The sequence below is a fragment of the Trichosurus vulpecula genome, chromosome 8 (genome assembly GCF_011100635.1).
Source record: "Trichosurus vulpecula isolate mTriVul1 chromosome 8, mTriVul1.pri, whole genome shotgun sequence".
Lineage (NCBI taxonomy): Eukaryota > Metazoa > Chordata > Mammalia > Diprotodontia > Phalangeridae > Trichosurus > Trichosurus vulpecula.
The window spans coordinates 127,988,756-128,007,394 of record NC_050580.1 but is presented as its reverse complement, the minus strand read 5'-3'; the positions used below and the strand labels follow the sequence as shown (position 1 = coordinate 128,007,394).

Here is an 18,639-nt window from a genome sequence, read left to right as displayed (position 1 = left end):
CTTACTTTACTAAGCAGTGAAATTATAATTGTGTCCGTTTTGTACAGTCTTTTGGCTTTGTGAAGTTAGGACGTGAATTGTCACTTGCTGAGACATGTCGTATATTTTGTATATGTAAATAGACAGCAGTAATGGATTGATCTGTATTATCTGCATTCTTTTATTCCATTGTTAGTGTAGACACAGTGTAGAGTTAAGCTTTTATGACCCATATCCTTCACAACAAGAATTCTTCAGAGATTTTGTAGGAAAGCACTTTTTCCCTGTGCTATTTTTGTTTCTTCAAATATGTCATAGTTCTAAGTTTGATGAAATGAGAGGTGTTAGAAACTAGTCTGGCCTGGAAGGCACATAATCTTATTGGATTAACTTAGTTTAACTTCTAACTCCCCTGTGCCTATGTAGAAACCTTTGATAACAGCCAAAATGATATTTAAGATTCAAAAAATAATGTTAACTCTGAAATAAAGAAGGGACCATTTTTAGTAACGGCAAATTGAAAGGCTTTGTAGATGGTGGTCGTGGTGATTTGTTTGCTTTTCAAATCATTGATGCTTTTCTTACTCTGAAGCCCTGGGATTTGGGAAAAAACTTTTGTAAAGCTAAGGAAATTTTGAGGTAGGAGCATTTGTTGTGTTCTTCAAGGCTGAGGCCCTTCTGTTCAGGGAAGATTGAAATCTTGAAACTAAGCTAAACAGTGCTCCCCTAAAAGCATCATCATCTTGAGCTAGAGATGCCACTTGATTCTCGATTTCACCTGTAGGTGTTTGAGTGAATTTTACTCCTCAAGTTACCACAATAAGCTAATAGGGGAACTATACTTTCCTAGACTATCTCAGGTATATATGCCCTGGTAGACAAGCTTTACTTCATTATAGTATTGTGGTGTAAAGGTGCTGACTCTTCTGACCTACCCCTCATTATAAATAATACTCATGACTAATCCATGGGTGTCTGCTTTTACAGAGGGAATTATTCCGGACAAAAGTGGCTTTTGCCCTAGAAAAGAAAGGATACACCCTGAGCCTATGTTTATGTGTGCATACATAAGTGTGTGTGTGTGTGTTTTCAGAAGCATCTCAGTGTAGGGGTTGGGGGAGGACCCTAACATTCTTGAATTCTGTGCCTCTCTTATACATCCCACCTAAACTCTTTAGATGGTGAGCAAAGGTGGCTAAATTCAGACTGACATTTTGCCCTGGTATGCTTGCTTTCTGACAAAGACAGTCATCTTAATTGTTTTCTGGCTCACTTTAAAGAAACAGAAAGGAAAAACAAAGGAAAAGAACACCCCAGATTTTTGCTTCGAATTTTTGGTGTTGGTAAAAGGCAACTTGCTGTCTGTGGTGGAATATTATGTCTCATTTTTACAGAAGAAAGAATGGGACAAGGGAAGTCACATGACTCTCTCAGGGTTGAGCACAGATGAGAGGGGAACTTGGGATGTTGACTGGTTGCCCACTGATCACTTTCCTTGAATTTTCATCCAGGCCCCTAAGGCTGTTGTCTACATGCTAAGTTCTGTACCATGCATTAGGATATACCCCTGGCATCTGTTTTGTGTCTGTCTGCATATTGTGTTGATTGAGACAGCAAATGTTAGTGAGACTCGAAGAAGGAAGATTCTGAATAGTTGAGGCTTTCTGCATTCACCACCCTGCTGCAGTAAGATAATATCTGACAGTCTTTTCTTCCCTGTTGCTCTGCCAAACCACAACCAGCTTATCCTGGTTGCTGTGCATTGAAAGGATACTGTGCTGTTTATGTGCATGCAACCTTAACATATTTTTTCCCTCAAAGCAGATTTTTTTTAAACTCTTCATATTGCCATATTTTCAGAAAATTAGCAGAATGGAATATATGGATGTCTATTTTGGATGCAGGCATTAGAGGAATGAAACTGCATGTGAGTGGGGAGTGGTCATAGATGTGTATGTGGAGAGAAGTTTTGAAGAAAAAAGTAATAGTTATGTTATTTGCTAGCTATGGGACCTTGTTCTAGTTTACTTATCTAGAGTCAGGTTCTTTATCCATAAAATGAAGGAACTGATTAGAATAACGAAAAGATCACTTCCGCTTTTAGGAATTCTTCTGCCCTTACAGTGTGAGGAGAGTCAGCTGAACTTGTGGGTGGAGTGGCATTGGTTTAATATAATATAATCCACTCTTTCTGGCACATGCTCTCTCCATGTGTTGGCCTTAGGAATAAGAGGCCACTTATTACTTCATAGAATCACCCTGTCCAAATGTGATGCACAGAAAGAAGCTGAAATTCTTGGACTTTCCAACTGGCTTGAGAAGCCATGATGGTGGCTAATTTACACCAACTAGCTGAGGAATGAACAGGAAGGGCTTCTTACTTCATTTGGTTTCTTCAGGGTGGTCTCCTTGTTGTATGTTCTTGGGGAGACAAACATAGGTTTCAAAGAGATCTACTTGTTTATTGTTGAAATGCACTCTCTAGAATTTAAAATGAGCTAAATTTATAGTAGGTATTGGAAGTTATTTTTATTTGTTTTCTTAAAGTGTTTAGTGTGTAAAACTGGAAGTTAGCCCTTTTTAAGGTCATTAATACTATGAATTAAGGTTCATGAAAAAATTACAAAGGTAATGCCAAAGTTAATGTTTGCATATGCACTTAAGGAGAACATGTGTAAATGTTAAATCCTCTGGGTTTCTAACTAGAGGATCTTGAGCTAAATTTCTTTGCTTGAGGTAAACTTTACAAATTTTGAGAGAAAAATATACATTAAAATATAACAAATAAATAAACCACCATATTATTGTTGAAACTGGTTAGTTTTACCATGATGTTGCTGTTATTTGCTGTTATTCAGTGATTGATAATGTTGGTAGTAAACATACTTAAATCATCACTTTTTCCTCTTACCTAAGTCAAGTTTCAATTTGGGGGGTTATTTGTTTTTCTTGCTGCTTGCTCTGTATTTTCTTCAACCAATTATGTACACCTAGTTCTGTCACTTTAGTTAAGATGCCGCCCTCATCATTTTTTGTTCTTGTTGCATATTATTGTTGGATCTACTGTGTGTATTATATATGTGCCTAAAATATAACAATGACACAGTTGCTGCTCTTTAAAGCTAGTGTTCTAAGAAAACAAAGACATATAACCAACCACACGTGGTCCTTTTGGAGACAAATATAGGTTGTTTTATTTAAATAGTGCTTCAGTATTATTAGAATCATAGTATTTAGAGCTGGGAGAGACCTTTGAGATTACCTTACCCTTTGGTTTTATAAATGTGGAAACTTAAATACAGAAAGGCAGTGATTTGCACAAGGTCACACAGCTGATTAAATGATACCTGAGATAAAAATCTAAGTTTCAAGATTTACAGGCCACTGCTCTTTCTAGTATGTTTTGCTAAGTTGCTGTCTTTTTATAGGACCTGGTTTTTTAAAGCTGCCCTTTGTTTCCTAAGGAGTGATAATAGGGAGCAATTAGAAGATAGATGTTGGGTTTAGAATCAGAAGATGCCATTGAAAGTATGAAACCAGAAAATAAAATCTTTTGGAATCTATTCTTACTTTGATCTGTTTTACTTGTTGAAATAGCAAGGAGCCCTCTTGCTATACACTTTATTAAAGATAAGGCTCTAGAATTATCTAATAATGCAAGCCAACATTGCTATACTTGATTTATGGAGATTCAAGTTTTTTTAAATAGATTTTTAAAATTTTTAAGTCAAGTTAATAGAGTTTCATTCTCATAATTTTCATTAGCTTGAGGCATCGCTAATGCATTTTGCACATGCTCTGTGACTAAGCTTATTAGCTGCATGGAACATACTTGGGTGAAACTTGTCACATTAACCACAGCACTAGCAACCAATCAAAAAGGAACAAATATATTAAAGCTAAACTATAAAAATCTACATGTTGAATATTAGGTTACTGGGAAAATCTTTATTTTTCAAAAGCCCATTAGCAAATCATCTTTAATCAGATAACATGCCTGATGTTGAAATTTCACAGCCAAACAGCAAAATGGCTGGGTTACCTTAATTCACTTTATAACTTGATTAATAAGTGGTTTTTAAGGGCTGTGGCAAGTGTAATGTAGGCCTTGGAATATTTCTTATTAATATCCTCATCCATAAGTTTTTTCTTTGGGCTTGTAACTTAAAATGATTTCCAAGTACTTTTTTATGTTCTTTTTATGAGGGTGAGAATATGTGAAATGGGTAGTGAAATTTATTGCATGTCTACTCCTGACCCCCTGAAAGATTTTGTGTCACAGATATCTCCCTAGAAAAGGGAACTGTTGGGTTTTCATTGTATTTTCAATATGTCCCTCCCAACATTCATTTGGCTCTCAAGAGAAGGGGGCCTCTAACCCACCCAGTGTTTAGGTCTCAAACTTTGTACTAGGGACAATCACGAAGAAACTTATTTTTTGTTTGTTTGTTTTTAATTAATGTGTGCTTTCCTGTATCTCAAGTCCTCCAAGAAGTAGGAGAGCTCCCAGGGAATTACATAATGGCTTCTGCTGTTATTTTTGTTGTTGTCAATTTCTTTTGGACCCTACCTAGAATTTCACTGATAAAGGAAACTCTTCCTACCAGTGCAGATTGGCACTTGGTCTTCACTTAAAGCCAGAGAGAGCCTTTTGGAGAACTGACACATCCAGTTTATACCAGATATAGGGCTTAACTTATGTCTTCCTGATTCGAAATCCAGAGCTTTCTCACTATACCACACTGCTCCTGTTCTTAAATTCCTAGAATATAAGAATCCAGGAAAGAAGTTTCTCCAAGAACACCAGATAAATAGAACCACCATTTGTAAAACCGCAACACCAGTATGAGGAAATCAGATTACAGAATATGTCCATACATATTTTTAGTTTTTATTATTTGAAGCCTATATTTCTAAGTGTGATGGAAAGAAATTGAGGGGTGTTAGCATGTTTAACACCAGCTAGAAAAGTTAGAAAAATTGTTAAGAATTACACATTCTTTTAAAGGATGATAACTTTAATTTTTTCTTGAAAAATTTGAACAAATTATTATGCTATATGTTCTTGATGTTTACACATATTTTTCATTTTTCTACAAATACTTTCTTTTTTCTTTTATAGGACTACAGAAATATACTTAGAATCATAAACGTTTGGATGCATATCCATCCAAAGTTTATTTTTCCTGGGGCTAAGAACCAAATTTTCATATTTGTGTTATAACCATCTTTTTGTACATTTTTCCCATTCTTTTCCTCTTTTTTTCATTATTATCTCAGTATACATAATAATATTCTTGCTAGTGAAATTTTAAACTAGAAAAGATCAACATTTAATACTGTAGATTAGCCAGTGGCTTTCTATAGATGGTTCATGGTTAAAATTTGAAAGAAACTGATAAACCAATATCCTGAGCCAGATTTCTTTCCCAAACACCCCCACCCCGTTATCTATTGCTCTCCCCCCCCGCCCCTTTTCTTGCTCTTGCTCACTACTGCTATGTAACGTACTGAAATGAGATGTATTAAGTGGATATTAAGACATTTGGATTGTTTACTTTTTAAAAAACGATCTGCTGTTGGGCATATTGATGCTGAGAAAACTGGTCCCCCTTATCCGTTCTTTTCTATGAACTCCTTTCTACCCCTACCCCTGGAAAGAGAAGAAAGCAAACCAGTTAAGATTTGTTCAGTGTTTTCTTCAAGTGGTTTCCCATACTTAAAGGTAAATGTTGCATTTTTGTTGTGTATGGAAATAGCTACATTCCAAAACAAATGTATACTCCATAGTCTAGAATTCCATTGCTCCTGAGATGCCAGTACCAGATAGTACTCCAGAAGAATAAATGCCAATATGTATTAAGTTGTTCAGAAACATTGTAGTTAGTCTTACTATGTAGCCTACCCACATGCTTCTCTAATGCATGCATGACTATTGTTTTTTGCTTTTGGAAAGAGGAAGCTCCTTCATGGAAGAGAAGCTAAAGAAAAATACTCATTCCATTTCCAAGAAAGATCTTTAGGTCCTAAGGGGTGTGATAGGTCTTTGATTCTCAATGACTCATTCCTTGCAAGGCCTTTTGATAAGTCTCCCTCAGAGATCCTCCTTGATGTCTTCCTGGTAGACTGCCATGTCGGAGAATGCGAGACTGTGGGCCACACTTTATTTGGAGACCTATGCACAGTTTTGTCCATTTTTCTTATATTGTTACAACTGACCAAATCAAAAGGGGTGAGCAGATTTCAGGAAGCAGAGAAGGAAAAGGAAGTAGGTAGAAAACATGTGTTCCTAGGATAATAAATTGAGGACTAGAAGTCATCTCAGAAGCCATCAAATCCAATCCCTCATTTTATTGATGGGGAAAATAAAAGCAAAACAAAACTGAGACACAGAAGTTACGTATCTTGACCAAGATCACCTGGCTTGTAAGCATTTGAAGCTAGGTTTTCCTTTCTCTAAGTATGGTACTTTATCCATTTTGTCTAGATGTTCCTTACTACGTCTGTCTGCTCATCTTTTCCATAACTGGTAATTTTCTTTTTTTCCTGTATATATTTTATTTAATGTTTTAGTTTTCAACATTGATTACCACAAGATTTTGAGTTAACAAATATTCTCCCCGTTTCTACCCTCCCCCCCATTCCAAAATGACATATATTCTGGTTGCCTCATTTCCCAGTCAGCCCTCCCCTCTTTCACCCCATTCCCCCCCATCCCATTTCCCCTTACTTTCTTGTAGGGCAGGATAGATTTCTATGCCCCATTCCCTATATATCTTCTTTCCCACCTGCAAGCAAAAAAATATATATATATTTTTTTAAGCATCTGCTTTTAAAACTTGGAGTTCCAAATTCTCTTCTCTTCCCCACCCACCCTCCCTAGGAAGACAAGCAATTCAACATAGATCACACATGTATCATTATACAAAACACTTCCACAGTGCTCATGTTGTGAAAGGCTAACTCTATTTCCTTCCATCCTATCCTGTCACCCTTTATTCAGTTTTCTCCCTTGACCCTGTCCCTTTTCAAATGTGTTTGCTTTTGATTACTTCTTCTCCTGATCTTCCCTCCTTTCTATCATACCCCCTTTTTTATCCCCTTCCTCTTACTTTCCTGTGGAGTAAGATACCCAATTCAGTGTGTATGTTATTCACTCCTCAAGTTGAATCCGACAAGAGTAAGATTCACTCATTCCCCCTCACCTGCCCCTTCTTTCCTTCCAACAGAACTGCTTTTTCTTGCCACTTTTATGTGAAATAATTTACCCCATTCTGTCTCTCCCTTTTTCCCTCTCTCAATATATTCCTCTCTCACCTCTTAAATTTATTTCATTTTTTAAAGATATCATCCCTTCATATTCAACTCATCCTGTGCCCTCTGTCTATATTCCCTTCAACTCCCCTAACACTGAGAAAGGTCTCCTGAATTACACACATCATCTTTCCATGTAGGAATGTGAACATAACAGTTCAACTTTAGTAAGTCCTTTATGAATTCTCTTTCTTGTTTACCTTTTCATGCTTCTCTTGATTCTTGTATCTTAAAGTCAAATTTTTTATTCAGCTCTGGTCTTTTCACTGAGAAAGCTTGAAAGTCCTCTATTTTATTGAAAATCCATATTTTGCCTTGGAGCATTATACTCAGTTTTGCTGGGTAGGTGATTCTTGGTTTTAATCCCAGCTCCTTTGACCTCTGGAATATCATATTCCAAGCCCTTCGATCCCTTAATGTAGAAGCTACTAGATCTTGTGTTTCCACAATACTCAAGTTGTTTGTTTCTGGCTGCTTGCAGCATTTTCTCCTTGATCTGGAAACTCTGGAATTTGGCGACAATATTCCTAGGAGTTATTTTTCTGGGATTTTTTTCAGGAGGCGATCGGTAGATTCTTTCAATTTCTGTTTTACCCTCTGGTTCTAGAATATTAGGGCAGTTCTCCTTGATAATTTCTTGAAAGATTATATCTAGGCTCTTTTTTTTTATCATGGCTTTCATGTAGTCCAATAATTTTTAAATTATCTCTCCTGGATCTCTTCTCCAGATCAGTAGTTTTTCCAGTGAGATATTTCACATTATCTTCCATTTTTTCATTCCTTTGGTTCTGTTTTATAATATCTTGATTTCTCATAAAGTCACTAGCTTCCACTTGCTCCAATCTAATTTTTAAGGTAGTATTTTCTTCAGTGGTCTTTTGGACCTCCTTTTCCATTTGGCTAGTTCTGCCTTTCAAGGTGTTCTTCTCCTCATTAGCTTTTTGGAGCTCTTTTGCCATTTGGGTTAGTCTATTCTTTAAGGTGTTACTTTCTTCAGTATTTTTTTGGGTCTCCTTAATCAAGTCATTGACTTGTTTTTCATTGTTTTCTTGCATCCTTCTCGTTTCTCTTCCCAATTTTCCCTCTACTTCTCTTACTTGCTTTTCCCAATCCTTTTTGAGCTCTCCCATGGCCTGAGCCCAGTTCATCTTTCCTGGAGGCTTTTGATGTAGAGTCTTTGACTTTGTTGATTTGTTCTGGCTGTATGTCTTGATCTTCTTTGTCACCAAAAAAGGAATCTAGAGTTCGAGTTTGAATCTGAGTTTGAGTCTGAGTTCGTTTTTCACTCTGTTCATGTTCCCAGCCAACTACTTGACCCTTGAGTTTTTGTCAGGATATGACTGCTTGTAGAGTAGAGAGTACATTGTCCCAAGCTTCAGAACTACTTCTACTCCACCATCACCCCAGGCTCTGTCACAGCAGCGCTCCTCCTCCCCCAAGAACCACCAACCAGGACCGCAATACAGATCCAAGCAGGGCACAAGAGAATCTGCCTTTGTGCCCACAAAGCACTCCTTGCATTCCCTCTTTGATCTGCTGCTAGATTCATCCCACCATGTGATCCAGGGACTCTGGAAGCCACTGATGGTGGCACTCTGGAGGCAGCCTCAGGAGCTTCCTGCTGCTACTGCCACCGCTGCATGACCTTCTCCACCCCCAGAGCTGGCAGCTGGAGTGCTCTGAACTCTATCCCACAGTTTCCCCCTAACATGCTCTTTGGTGTTTGTGGGTTGAGAAGTCTGGTAACTGCCACAGCTCACTGTTTCATGGCCCCAAAGCCTGTTCCAGCTGGCTGATCCCAGGTCTGGTCTGTCCCAGTGTGGCCCATGCTGGCCTGCCCTCTGCTCTCAGCACCATGTGATAGACCCTTCCCAGTGACCATCCAGGCTCTCCTGGGCTGGAGATCTGTTTCCCTCTGCTATTTCGTGGATTCTGCAGCTCTTTTGTTCAGAGCCATTTTTTACAGGTGTTTGGAGGGATTTGGAGGGGGAGCTTAAGCAAGTCCCTGCTTTCCTGCTGCCATCTTGGCTCCGCCCCCTCCCATAACTGGTAATTTTCGTTTCACCATTCATGAATTTATTGGTTCATTCACTTATCCAACATTTATTAAGCGTCTACTGTGTCTCCAGTACTTTGCTAGATACTGCGAATAGAAAAACAGAAATGAGATCGCTCCTGCCCTCTCTGCTTACCTTCTAATAAGTTAATATAGCATGTTACTGATAGGTTTATCATTCTCATAGAGGCATCAGCATCAAGCACATACCAGATCTATCTGAAATAATTCCGCAGTGATTGTGGAGGGCATTAAAAACTAAACTATCATAGAAGGACTCTTGAAAGAGGTTGCACTGGAGATAATCCTTAAAAAAGGAGATAATGGTTCCAAGAGAAAAGGGGGATTATGCGAAGAGAGAAGGGAACAAGCATTTATTAAGCACCTACAATAGCCCAGGCACTGTGCTAAGTGCTTTACAAATATCATTTCATCAATACATGCAACAATTCTGTGATGTAGGTCCTATTGTTAAGGAAATTGAGGCAGACAAATGTTATGAGTCTCCCAGGGTCACACAGTTTGTAAATGTCTGAGGCTGGACTTGAACTCAGATATTCCTAACTCTAAGTCCCAAACTCTTGTTTCATGGTACCTAGCTAAAGGTGAGAGAGAGAACATTTCAGGCATGAGGCAAAGAGATGAAATGTCATGTATGGCCTATTTATTTACTATTCAGCAGGTATTATTGAATTTTAGTTATATGACCCCTAAACGTAATCTTCCCCCAGAACCTCATATACTGTATAGTTTTACAACTCTCCATTGCAATACAGTATTATGTATCATGCTTAGTAATTTGTTGGTGATTCATCACCTGCCAGATCCTACTTTGCCAAGTAGAGAGACCATATCTTATCTAAACTTTACATTTTCCTCACCCCTAAACACATAATTGTTGTTTAATAAATGTTCTTGAATAATTTAGTATGTACTTTTCTTTTTTAATTTTTTAATTTAATTTAATTTTTAAGGGACATTTTAAATATTTATTTGTGTAAGTGAATATATTTTTCATGGTAGAGAACTTTACTGCCCCTAATACCTGGGCATTCTTTTTGTCGTAAATAAGTGAAGTGTTACAGTGAATGTTCTCAAAGCATCCAGTGAATGGGATTGTCCAGTTGCAATTTTCTTTTTGTTTTTTCACATTTTTTATTATTTAATATTTTTCGTTTTCAACATTGATTTCCACAAGATTTTGAGTTACAAATTTTCTCCCCATTTCCACCCTCCCCCCTACCCCAAGATGGCATATAATCTGATTGTCCCTTTCTCCAGTCTCCCCTCCTTTCTGTCACCCAACTCCCTTACCTCCTTTTCCCTTACTTTCTTGTAGGGCAAGATAGATTTCTATACCCCATTGCTTGTATATCTTATTTCCCAGTTTCATGTAAAAATAACTCTTTTTGGAGCATTTGATTTTAGACCTTTGAGTTCCCAGTTCTTTCCCTTCCTTCCTGACCCACCCTCCTTGAGAAGGCAAGCAATTCAACATAGGCCACACATGTATCATTATGCAAAGCAGTTTCATAGCAGTTATGTTGTAAAAAACTATTTTCCTCCAACCTATACTGTCCCCCTTTATTCAGTTTTCTCCCTTGGCCCTGTCCCTTTTCAAAAGTGTTTGCTTTTGATTACCTCCTCCCTGATCTGCCCTCCATTCTGTCATCCCTCTTCTCTTATCCCCTTCTCCCCTACTTTCCTATAGGGTAAGATACCCAATTGAGTGTGTATGTTATTCCCTCCTTAAGTCAAATCTGATGAGAGCAAGATTCACTCATTCCCTTTTACCTGCTCCCTCTTCCCTTCCAAAAGAACTGCTTTTTCCCACCACTTTTACATGAGATAATTTACCCCATTCAGTCTCTCCCTTTCTCCTCCCAATAGCGTCCTTTCTCACCCCTTAATTGTATTTATTTGTTTGTTTTTTTGTTTATTTTTGAATATCATCCCTTCATATTCAACTCGCCCTGTGCCCTTTTTCTATATATGGGTATATTCTCTTCAACTACCGTAATAGTGAGAAAGGTTTCATGAGTTACAGATATCATCTTTCCATGTAGGAATGTAAACAAAACAGTTCAGCTTTATTAAGTCCCTTATGATTTCTCTTTCCTGTTTACCTTTTTATGCTTCTTTTGATTCTTGTATTGGAAAGTCACATTTTCTCTTCGGCTTTGATCTTTTCACTGAGAAAGCTTGAAAGTCCTCTAAAGTTTATATTTTGCTCTGGAGTATTACACTCAGTTTTGCTGGGTAGGTGATTCTTGGTTTTAATCCCAGCTTCTTTGACCTCTGGAATATCATATTCCAAGCCCTTCGATCCCTTAATGTAGAAGCTACTAGATCTTGTGTTTCCACAATACTCAAATTGTTTGTTTCTGGCTGCTTGCAATAGTATCTCCTGGACTTGGAAACTCTGGAATTTGGCTGCAACATTCCCAGGAGTTTTCTTTTTGGGATCTTTTTCAGGAGGCGATCAGTGGATTCCTTCAATTTCTATTTTACCCTCTGGTTCTAGAATATCAGGGCAGTCCTCCTTGATAATTTCTTGAAAGATGATATCTAGGCTCTTTTTTTGATCATGGCTTTCAGGTAGTCCAGTAATTTTTAAATTATCTCTCCTGGATCTCTTCTCCAGGTCAGTGGTTTTTCCAATGAGATATTTCACATTGTCTTCCATTTTTTCATTCATTTGGTTCTGTTTTATAATTTCTTGATTTCTCATAAAGTCACTAGCTTCCACTTGCTCCATTCTGATTTTTAAGGTAGTATTTTCTTCAGTGGTCTTTTGGACCTCCTTTTCCATTTGGCTAATTCTGCCTTTCAAGGCATTCTTCTCCTCATTGGCTTTTTGGAGCCCCTTTGCCATGTGAGTTAGTCCATTTTTTAAGGTGTTATTTTCTTCAGTATTTTTTTTTGTTCTCCTTTAGCAAGTCATTGACTTGTTTTTCATGATTTTCTTGCATCATTCTCATTTCTCTCCCCAGTTTTTCCTCTACTTCTCTAACTTGCTTTTCCCAATCCTTTTTGAGCTCTTCCCTGGCCTGAGACCAATTCATATTTTTCGTGGAGGCTTTTGATGTAGGCTTTTTGACTTTGCTGACTTCTGGTTGTATGTCTTGATCTTCTTTGTCACCAAAAAAAGATTCCATAGTCTGAGTCCTTTTATGCTCCTTCTTCGTGTTCACAGCCAACTACTTGAACCTTAAGTTTTTTGTCAGGGTATGAGGGCCTTCAGAGTGAAGAGTGCTTTGTCCTAAGCTTTAGGGGTCTTGTGGTGCTGTTTTCAGAGCTGCTTCTACACAACAACACCCATGCTCCTCTTCCCCCAAGAGCTGCCAGCCAGATCCACGACCCAGATCCAAGCAGGGCAAAGCAAGAGAACCCTGCCTCTGCACCAGCAAAGCACTCCCTGCACTCCCACTCTCATACACCGCTTGATTCCTCCCAGCGTGTGGGCCTAAGGCCAGAAGCAGCTTCCCCTGAAGCTCTGGAAGCAGCCACAGGAGCTTCCTATTGCTGCTTCCGCACCACTTTTCACCCCCCTGGCTGCGGCTGGACTCCTCATTTCTCTCACCGACATCCAGCAGTTTTCCCACTGACTTGCTAAATTGTCTTTGGTGTTCGTGTGTTGAGAAGTCTGGTAACTGCTGCAGCTCAGTGATTTATGGTCCTAAGGCCTGCTCCCCCTGGTCTATTCCTGGCCTATTTATTCCTGGTGCAGTCCACACTGGACTGCCCTCTTCTCTCAGCACCGTGCGATAGACCCTTCCCAGTGACCATCCAGGCAGTCCTGAGTTCGAGACCTGCTTCCCTCTGTTATTTCATGGGTTCCATTGCTCTAGAATTTGTTCAGAGCCATTTTGTACAGGTGTTTGGAGGGATTTGGGGGAGAGCTTACCTGAGTCCCTGTTTTCCAGCCACCATCTTGGCTCTGCCCCCTAGTATGTACTTTTCATATGGATGTGGGGAATAAGAGGAAAATAGGAAGGGATAAAAATATTTGTTAAGATACAGTTCCCTTCACTCAAGTAACTTACTGTCGTACGTGTACATAAATAAGTGGAAGGTAAAACAACATGTGATAGAATTTATGAGATTTATAAAGTGAGTTGGTGGAAGGAGCCAACTTTCTCATAGTTCTTTCAAATATGGCGCTTCCAAGAATCCACATCTATTGAATAAATATCCCCTGGGGAGCCATGTGGCTAGTAGATTCAGTGACTTTCCTGAGGACCTTTAAACCCTGCATATAGCATTAACAATTAAGTAGCCAGTTCAGAGATCTTAACATTTGTAGAGGTGCTGAGACATTTTGATGTAGTCAGAAGTCAGAAAAGTAGAGTGCATCTTAAAACTGTCTGCGAAACCTAAGTAGCCCCAGTAAAGGTGTGGTGTTTGGGATTATAGATTCAGACCTGGAAGGGACCCATAGAGCCATCCTACTCATTTGAGGACACTGAGGTTCAGAGAGGCTGAGGGACTTGTCCAGTGTCACACAGGTCATCGGTACCTATTCGAGCCTAGGGCCCTTAAGAAGGTAGATCCAAAACTTATCCCCTGCACCACAGCCACCTCTAAATCTTCCTGTTACTGAGCAGAAGGGAAAGTAACATCATCAAGAGAAATAAGTTGGGAAGCATTTGAGAGTGCATGAAATATACTACTTTTTTTAAATCTGGAATTAAGGATAAAAAAGAGCAGTACTTCTGTTTCAATATTTCCATTCCTGTGGTATGAATCGGTCCAAAATGTTTGGCTCTTTATCCGGCATCATTAAAACTCTCTTCATGGAAGTTGGAGTTTAAAACAAAACAAAGCTTCCCTGCCAGATTCCCCCACAGAAATGTCTTTTTCCCCCATCCTTTGTTTCTCTGTCCTTCTAAAACAGTGCTTGTTTTCCTTCTTAGCCTCTTTTTATTCAGAGATATATAAACACTTTGTCTGTATTCCAAGAGCTAAGTCCCAAAGTTGTCTGAGTGCTTATATAAAAAAAGAATTCATATTACAGTCTTCAGTATTTAGCAGAGTGCTGTCAACAAGGGATGCTTGTAATGGTAATTATTTAGTGATAATGGTGTCTTGCTTCAAGTCAGAACATTTCCTTAGGAGTGCGTGCTTCATCAATTCCTATGATTTTCTGGGTTTAAAACTTTCAGAAAAAAGAAAGCAGGATGGGAAGGGCATCTCCAGAGTGATCATGGCATTGAACCTGTATGCATACATCTGGAGTGATCTTATGGAATGGTTAACAGGATTGGTCTCTTTGGAAGTTTAATCACTCTTTAGAGCCCACTGACCAATGATTGAGGAAGGGGAGAATCATCATGGCTGCAGATCGAGTTGGTTCAAAAGCATACAAGGTCTGACTCCAAAAAAATGTTTCAGGCTTTCTTCCTCAGTTCCATTTAACAAGCATTTACTAAGTGCTCTCTGTATGTAAGATTCTGTTTTGAGCAATGATAATACATCATTAAAATCAGTGTGTAGCCTCCGAAGGTGCTGTTAGGTATGATATTACTCATTTGCTTGTAAAATCATGAAATTTAATAGATTACTATGTCCTTAGAGACAATTTAATCTAATAACCTTTTCTTCATATCATGAAAGTGATCATGATAATACATAGCAGCACCTTTAAGTTTTGCAAAGCTCTTTCAATGTTATCTCATTTGATCCTAACAACAACCTTAGAGGAATTATGCGCTTTTTATTATCCCCATTTTACAAATGAGGAAATGGAGGCTAAGATGAAGTGATTGCCCAGGGCACGCGGGAAGTAAGGGATGTAGGCAGGATTCGAACTCAGATGTTCTCGAATCCCAAGTCCTCAAGTCCTGCACTCAGTACACAGCACCTCCTAGCTGCCTAAGTGAGGTTCACGGTGGTGGGGGGGAGGGGGAAGTGCAGATCAGGTACTAGAATTCTGGTCAGATTCTGGACTGTTGGTCCAGTATTCTTTCCATTACGCAATAGTTCCTTTATTAATTGCTTTTCTTTCTGTGCTTCTATTTTGGCACTGAAAAGATGGGATGTACCTGGGAAAGAGAACAACATAGTGGAACCTAGTGGAAAGAGCACTGTTTCTGGAACCCAAATTGCTGTCCTCGAATTCCAAGTCTTCCCCTACTGTGTGACTGTGGGCTGGTCATTGAATCTCCCAGAACCTTAGCTCCTTCATCTTTTACACAAAGGTTTCATGACTTCTGAAGTTCCTACCCTCTCTAGATCAATGAGTCTGTGAATTTTATTTAAAAGTTTAAAAACAATGCTAGTTTAGCAGGGGGGCTTCCCCTTCGCAGTTTGCCATATGGTTACAACTGCTTTTGCTGAAAGCAATTACTCTTTTCGTTAAATTTGCATAAATTGGAGAAGCGAGGGGTCTCTCAACATGCCAAAACCTCTTTCATGACTTCTTTTCTTCCTTGTATGAACTTGCTCTGTATCTCACTGCATGCAATTTCATAAAAATTGTCACCTCCTGGGACAGTCTTTGGTTATAACTGGGCTTGGAGTGGAGTGTACATGAGTCATTCAGGATCCCTAGACTCCTATGAGGCTGTTTTTCTGGCAACATTACAATGGAAGGCTGATTCTTAAAGAGGAGTAGTCACCAGCTGCTTCACCCAGCTAGGATCTGGCTCCCCATTTGATACCCTCTGCAGAGGACCATATGAGCCTCTTAAAAATAAACTAACAGTTTTGACATTTCACAGAAAATGTTTTTCATTGGTTATTTTCTTTCTGGCAGGATTTGATTTTTAATAAATGATCATTAGAAATAATAAGTCAAATGATCCCTTATTGTTCTTGGAGATATGAATTAACCACAGTACTTTTCAACCCCAGGCCTTGTTGACTCCTGTTTTTCACCGTGTGTATAGCTGGGGACCATAACTAATTATAATGTTGTCTTGTGTGAATGCAAGGAATAAAATAAATGTTGTTAACATAAGCAAATTCGCATTTATTCCCTTTACAAGGAGTTCTCTTCACCCAGGAAGTCACAAGTCCAACTCCTCCCCAAACCACCTAATAGCCTCATCTCCATCCCCACCCCCAATGAAAAAATTCCCAGTGTATATTAATTAACAAATTAACAAATTATTTTTAACAAATTAACAAATCTAAGAAAGAAGTTCCTTTTTATCAAGTTGATAATAGAAGCAAAGAGGTGGAAAAAGTTGGATTCTCTTCAGTGCTGGGACCATTTAATTTAGTTGAACAAAAATGGATTCATTGGGGACATTAGAGGAAGAGGTCTTAGTGCTGTACCAGGTTTGGGTCTCCCAAGGGTGGCCAGGATCCTGGGTCCATTGAAGAAAGAGCTAAACTCCCAGGGCTTAACCAAACCAGTGAACTGAGAACAGAGAGACTGAGACAGTGAACTGAGAACTGAGACAGAGAAGGCGTCACTGACCTATGCTGTGTACCATCAAACAGAACATAATAGCTAGCATTGATACAGTGTTTTAAGGTTTACAAAGCACTTTATGTGTGTAACCTTATTTGATCATCACAACAACACTGTGAAATAAGTGCTGCTATTATCTGCATTCTTAAAAGAAAGAATTCTCCTTGTTAGCTAAGTGGGCTCCTTGGGGAGCTGTAGTCCATCTTTCCTTGTAGGAAACCATGGAGAGAGTACCTGTGCCGTATTTGAGTTAAAGGCACTACACAGAGTGTGAGAGAGAAAGGAAATCTACGTACTGGAATGAATTCTTCTGCTTCCTGTAGTATTTCTTCCGGTGTTAAAAAAGTTTGGAAATTAAACGTGCCATTGGAATTCTCTTCATTAATAAAGATGCCAGTATGGTGTGTTTTAGAACCAAGTATCAGTGACTTTAATATCCTTAGCGTGACTTCTCTCTAATTGGCTTGGCTTAGATAGTCAAGCATTGCCTATATTGACTTCTCTTGATGTCAGAATGGAGCTTTGTAAAGATGTTTTCCCCTGTTTTGTTGGATGCTTTTGTTTTCACTACATGGGATAGTCAGGCTCCTCAATTCTTCATTCCTGCCCCAGAAAAGAGATATCATTACTTCATTGTGAAGCACTTCCTGGACTAGCCAGTATCATATGTAGCAGATGGGTAGTGATTCCTTTCTGGGAGAGGTTTGATATTCTTAATAGGATAATTTAAAGGCAGAAAAGAGAAATTGTGCCCCCCTTGTCCCATTAGTACTGAAACTTGGTGCAAGGTCTGCTTCTCATCAAGCTCAATGAATTGTTTTTCTTCTGTCTGGACTGTTCTTGCATCCTTAAGTCAGGAAGAGACCTTAAATACTGTTGTGTTTGACACTGAACTGTAATGTAGTTGGTATCACAGCTGAAGCTATTAAAAGGAATATTTGAAAGCTGTTAGAAGAAATATTGTTGTTTCAGATAGGCGTATATTATATAGTCAATGTCAAAATCAGAGTTTGGTTTGATTTTGTTTTTTTAACTTTTCAAATCAAAGCTCTGGCCTGGTAGACTCTTAAGAAATCCCTGCCCCCATCCTGCGTTTGGAGGGCTGTGAGGCTCTTATAAAGCATTAGAGATGCTTATCACACACCCGCTCCAGTTAATGCAGATGGCTGACATCTGTTGCTTCAAGTCATGGTTACTGTATGTTGTTGTCTCCCTTCCTGCTACCCACTTTTTTGATTTGGCTTCAGATTATGAGTAGCTGTGCTTTTAGCTGTCCCTAGAGATAGGAGAGGGGGAAGGGACCAACCCAAGCCATTATTCTTGAGACTTTAATGACCAGCAATTTTGATCTTAGGGTGTTTTTTAAACAATTGTTTTATGTTAGATTGAGATTTTCCCATTGTCTGTTCCCTAGTATATCACCCTGGGGTATTTTTTATAAAATGAAGTAATTCTGTACTTTTAAGTCAATAGTTTTATCTTAGCCAGTCCTTCCTTCCGTTTTTCCGTGTGAACTGTCCCTACTGGGTTTCCAGTTACTAGTCACATTATACCTAGAACGGCAGATCCTAAAGGTGGCCAGCTGAAGCACTGTTGTATAAGCTGCCTGGATGCTGGCAGAAGGGAGCCTGGAAGAGGAAGAAGGAAGGAGTAGCAAAGAAAGGGCCCAGAACAATGACTTTAATGTTGGAAGGCGTGGGGTGGAGTAGGAGAGGATCACCAGGCCTAAATTGTGGTGTATTTTTTTTTCTACCTCCTGTAACTGACAGGACAGCAAAGGCATTAAATGACAACAGCTGTGAAAGTACCCAAGTTGATGGACTTGCCCAGCAGTTGTTCCCGTAAGACATGGATATTTATTTATATTCTC

General features: G+C 38.9%; 1 protein-coding gene across 1 annotated transcript in view; it reads left to right on the top strand.

The window, feature by feature from the left end:
- The window catches only part of AKAP13 (A-kinase anchoring protein 13), a 204,811-nt gene that overhangs the window by 47,770 nt on the left and 138,402 nt on the right, over positions 1-18,639 (top strand). The window lies entirely within an intron of this gene.